Below are 6,000 nucleotides of genomic sequence, written 5' to 3' on the forward strand. Positions count from 1 at the left end.
ATAAAAATTTACAAATTTACCCCCAATACTTTAACTTTTTTACAATTTAGTCCCTAAATTTTTAACTTGAAATTTCACCATTTTTCTCACTAAAACATGCTAGTCGATTTCACTAGGGGTCCTCTACAGCCCATATCTTTCATTATTTCACATTAGCCTCAAGGAATTTTACATTTTTAACAATTCAATCTTAACCCTAAATTCATAAAAATCACTTAACAAAACATGTTCATTTAACAACTAACTTTAATTATCTATCAATTAACTTCAAAAATTCACTAATTTCATTCATAGGATATCCCTCAACCCTTAACAATTTTGCAAATTAACCCTTGGGCTAAGTAGTTTAAGCTAAAACGAGTTTAAAAACATAAAAATCATTAAAAACGTGACTTAAAATCTTACCATGGATGAGCAAAACCACAACCAAAAGTTTCCTCCTTCTTAACCATGGTGTTTAACCAAGAAAGAAAAGAAAAATGATGAAGATGGCATTTGTTTCATCTTTGTTTTATTAATTTTAACTTAACTTATTTAATTACTAATCTAACCTTTAGAATCTATTAAAATTACACACAAACCTCTCCATCACAATCCACTATCTTACTATATATTTTAATTACCATCTAAGTCCCCTAAATTAAAATTTCACGGCCATTAAACCCTTTTAGCTAATAGAATTCAACTTTGACATCATTTACAATTAGTCCTTTTTTACCTAATTAACCATTTAAACTTAGAAGTTTCTTAACAAAAAATTTAATACGACCTTAAATTAACCCTATAAATATTAAATAAATATTAAAATAATATCTCACTTTTCGAATTCATGGTCTTGAAACTACTGTTTCTAACACCACTGAAATTGGGTTGTTACACAAATTCCCAATTTTGAGCACTGCTCAGTTTTTTTCTCATCAAATCTTGTTCTTTATTACTATTATATTTAATAAATTTTACTTCTTTCTATATCAGATTTGTAGGAAAATTTGAGAGATGAGTCTTGGAAGATATATATAGAATAGTGTAAGACTAAAGAGTGAATGGCTAAAAAAGGATTTTGTTTGCTGAATATGGGGGAATTACAAAATCATTCTACAATACAAGATCAAATGATAAAATCTGATTCAATATAGAACTCATCACAACTTTTCTTGTATCTTTTTTTTAACTTGTGTGTGAAGAACAAATCCACTATGCTAAACATTCCTCTATATTTAGTGTGACTTATATGATTTTTGTATTACCTCTTATTCTTATTATTATATAAAACATCATGTAGACTAATCTTTTATTTATTAATATCTTATTCTATGATGCAATATGTTTATACTCCTAAACCTTATAATTCATTTTAAACTCACATTCATATATTGTTGCTTATATTTTCATGATCAAGTACCATTTATCAACATTTCAATTCTAATTAAACACAAAACTTACCAAATTTATTGCTACAAGCCACGAGACTTAAGAAATGAGAAGAATGTTTCTTTTCTTTCTTTTTGTTCCAGTTTGCAAAAGATGGAGAAAATGGTGTTTTCATCTTTTCTTTCCCACTAAGGGAAACCCGCGCATGCGTTCACGTATGTATATATATAGAGAGAGAAGGAAAGGAAATTAACAATCTATTAGCTTAAGTTATTAACTAGTTTACTAGATTCTTATGTTATAATTCTAGTCAGTGAAAGATGTTAAGCAATAATCATGACTTTAAATGGCTTAATTGCCAACATGCCTTTAGATCAATTGCCATTTAAGGCACTTGTAATGCCTCAAATAGTTTATTTCTGCTTCTGTAAAATCTGAAACAATTGTGTATGTGCTTTAGTGGTTAAGTATTCTGGGTATGTGTGAGAGGTCTTAAGTTCAAGCCTTAGCTTTGGCAAATTTTGTTATATTTCGAATTAATCCCTATCTCTGTTCGGTGGGCTTATATTTAATTGTCTAAAATTTCATGTCAAAACGAGCCTGCTGGTTTAAGTGGTAAGGGTGTTGGTGTGTTAGAGGTTCTGTGTTCGAATCTCTATATAAGCGTAGCTGTTTATATTTTTTTTCTAGCGTATCTGCTAGAGTTTCTGTTGAGCATGTTTCTGAGTGGGTTAATGGGGGGAGAAAATCTAGGGATATGGGAGTATAATCTTGATTTTGGTTGTTATCTTTTCTTTTTCCTCCTAAATTCCAAAAAAAAAATTTACGTCAAAATTTTTTCTTTTCTTCCCTTCGATTTTTCCTTTTCTTTTTTGGTAAAAATTCTTTCAATTCTTTAATTTAGATAGTGAATCCTGCGTTCAATCATTGTTCTGGGGTTTCCTGTTCTTTAATTGGTTGGTAAGCGGAGTTATATTCCCTTTAACTACGGTTTGGGTTTGACAGTGTTAGTTTGTGAGAGTAAAACATTAAAATCTATGTTTTTATTCTCGAATCTTTTCGTGGGATTAAAATTTTGTTCTACTTAGCAGTGAATCGTGAAGGAGGGGATCTCCCTCACGTGGAATCTTAGTTGGAGGTGTTCAAGAATTCGGGTAAGCTTTGAGTATTCAAATTGTGACTTGATTAGTTCAAGGGAGTTCGATTTAATTTATTGTTTTAAGCGATTAATTCAGGATAAATGGTGAATTGTAGGTTCTGGTGATCTCGGGGGGTTGTTGCGTTAAAACAGTACCAGGTGTGTATCCGAAACGCAGAAAATTAGGATTCAGCGAAAGCTGAAAAACCCTTTTGTTGACGTCACACAGTCGTGTGATAGGTTGTGTGATCGATGAAAGCTAGGTCGTGCACAAGACATAGCTGTGTGATAGCTGGAGTGTGGTCGTGTGGGCCACACGGACTAGACCGAATTGGGCGTGTGGCCACAGGAGCGTATGGGCCCACACGGGTACGCCATACGGACGTGTGATATCTGGGTCAGGTCGTGTGATCCGCACGGATGGGCCATATGGGCATGTGAGCCCACACAGGCAAACCACATGGGCATGTGGGTCCATTATACTAAGATTTTCTGTAGGGTCGTACAGGTCATCCGAATCGACTGTGGGCCTATCGTAAGGTCGATAAACGCCATCTAACCCTAAAATCAAGCGATCTGTTAGACCAAAATATGATTATGAGCATGCCTATTTTGTATATCAAATATCTGTTATGAAAAGCATGTTAAGCATGATTTATGTGTTAATATTGTATACATGTTAGGCTATTGTGATTTGGATGGGATGATGTATATTGGAGGAAGTGTCTGAAAGGCAGATTTTGCCTAATATCTGGTAGCATGGCTGTATTATATCTGTTATGTGCCGCATCAGTACACTGTGGTGTGTAGGGATAGGTGAGTGTTTTAAACCCCATATGGTGTGTAGGGATGGTTGGAGATGGTGTGTAGAGGATGAAGGGTAGTATTTTGATATTGTATCTATATTTGCTATAAGTCCATGCCTGAATATGAATTTGTCTGATTTTTGATATTTTGTGTGTGTACATGCTTAATTTTGTTAGGTTACACACTGAGTTTACATAAACTCACTCTTTTCTGTTATTCTGTACAGGTAACCCACAGAATTAGGCGGATAGGTGCAGCTGAAGACTCGACGGTGACCACTCGCCAAAACTGTTTCATTTATTTTAGTTTTTATTTAAGTTTGGCATTAAGATTTGAGAGTTTGTATTTTCTGAGACTCTCTGGATTATTTTTAAACTATTTGGCTTTGGTTCAGGTTTTTGGTTTTAATTACTCATTACTTGAACGATTTTCTAAAAACAAAGTTTTTACAAGCTTCCGCTACAAATATGTTTTATCACTAAATGATTAAATGAAAGTAAGCTTTGAAATTAATAATAATGATTAAGGCTAAATGAACTGGAAAAAGGGGTTTTTAATTTAACGACAACGGTTTTCTTTTCAACTCATTTCATATGACACTTTCGGATTCGACCATAACGTCTAGACCGAGTTTAGAGTGTTACATTTAGTGGTATCAGAGCTAGATTGTAAAACTTGACTGTAAATTTTGGGTTCCAAAATTTGGTTTAAAAATATTTTGATTAGTATATGGTTTCCGGCACTGATCTTGTGAGTATTTCTAATTTTTGACAAAGAAATTTTGAAAGCATTGTTGATAGTTTACTTGGGAATATTATAGCTAGTACATTCTGAAACTGTAGTGAAACTAATAGAGACTAAAACTTGCAAAACAACTTTGAACTTCTGATTCTTTATGCATAAAAAATTTGTTAATAAATATCGAAACTGATACATAAAATTGTTAATGTAGATAAAAGTTCTAAATCACAACGAGTGCACAAAGTATTCGGGGATTTGGTATTCGAGGCTGAGGTGGAAGCCGTAAGGGGCTCAAGCTAAGTTCTCATCTCTGGGCAGCATGACGAACCTAGACACTAGTGAGACACCGGTATCACCTGCTACTTAGACTGAGACTGGGTCTCAAAGTTGACCGGCTGAAGACGACACACTGTCCCAAACTATTCTGAAGATATTAGAGAGGGTCATTGGACTCAATTCTGGATTTGGGGGTCGAGGGTCGGTAATTAAACGACTCCGGTCTAATGGGGCTGAGTTATTTAGAGTGTCACAGGAGTCTCCCCTAATGTGGTTGAGTATTGGTTAGAGGCCACAAAGAGGATTATGGATGATCTGGACTGTAACCTTGAGCAGAAATTGAAGGGTGCAGTCTACTTGCTTCGCTACGAATCATATCAGTGGTGGTTAACTGTTAAGGAGGGCACTCAGCCTAATCGTTTGACTTGGGAGTTCTTTAAAACTACATTTCAAAGCAAATATGTAAGAGCCAGCTACATTGATACTTGCAGGGGTGAGTTTCTGAACCTCACACAAAGTGGTCGATATGTGGCCGAATATGAGGCTAAATTTCTGAGGCTGAGTCGCTATGCTCAAGGTATGGTAGCATCGGAGTATGAGAGATGTGTTAGGTTTGAGGACGACCCAAGGGATAACCTAAGGGTTCTGATTGCTCTGCAGAGGGAGCGTGAGTTTTCTGTTCTGGTAGAGAAGGAAAAGATCGCTAAAGATGTTAAACATGTTGAGCGCCAGGATAGAGATAGGGAGAGAGGTAAGGAAAAGAGGGATTCAGAGCCCTCTAGTTTTGTTCCGAGGTCTAAGAAAAAGGCCAGATCTGATGGGTCAGTTAGAGTGGGGGCCCCTGTTGCTTCTGTTGTTCCTACTAGGTTACAATCATGCGGTGACTGTGAGAGACGCCATCTGGGCGAGTGCTGGAGGAGGAATGGAGCATGTTTGAGGTGTGGGTTTCTTGAGCACCGTATTAGGGAGTGTCCACAGTGTACAGATCAGATGCAAGCTCCAGCTCAGTCTTGTCTGACCTCGAGAGAAGCGATTCAAATGACCACCTAGGGGCCATGGACAGCCTAGGGGTGGTAACGGTTTGGGTCATGGATGGAGAGCACCGAGCAGAGGTGCTGGTCAGAGTGAGGCGAAGTAGCCTGCTTTGGTTTATACTGCATGTCACCGAGAGGACAAAGATGCTATTGACGTCATCACTGGTACGTTCCTTATATTTGATGTACCTTACTTTACTCTGATAGATATAGGATCCACTAGTTCCTATATAGCTTGTTCTTTTTCGAAAATCTGGGGTTATCAGTTTAGAGTACTTCTAGTGAGGTTACTGTGATAAGCCCGTTGGAGCAGTCTATTCAGGTTAGTAAACTATACAAGAATGTCTCGTTAGAGGTGTAAGGGGAGATATTTCTAGCTAATTTGATAGAACTTCTATTTGGAGAGCTCAATCTTATCCTGGGTATGGACTGATTGGTGGAGCACTGAGTCAGTTTGGACTGCGCATCTAAGAGAGTCGTTCTGAGGACCAAGGATGATGTGGAGGTGGTTATGATTGGTGAGCATCGAGACTATTTATTGTATATGATCTTCGTTTTACTAGTTGAGAAACTGGTCCGGAAAGGATGTGAGGTGTACTTGGTCTATGTAAGTGTTTCAGATTCTAGGGACTC

The sequence above is a fragment of the Gossypium arboreum genome, chromosome 13 (assembly GCF_025698485.1).
Source record: "Gossypium arboreum isolate Shixiya-1 chromosome 13, ASM2569848v2, whole genome shotgun sequence".
Taxonomy (NCBI): domain Eukaryota; kingdom Viridiplantae; phylum Streptophyta; class Magnoliopsida; order Malvales; family Malvaceae; genus Gossypium; species Gossypium arboreum.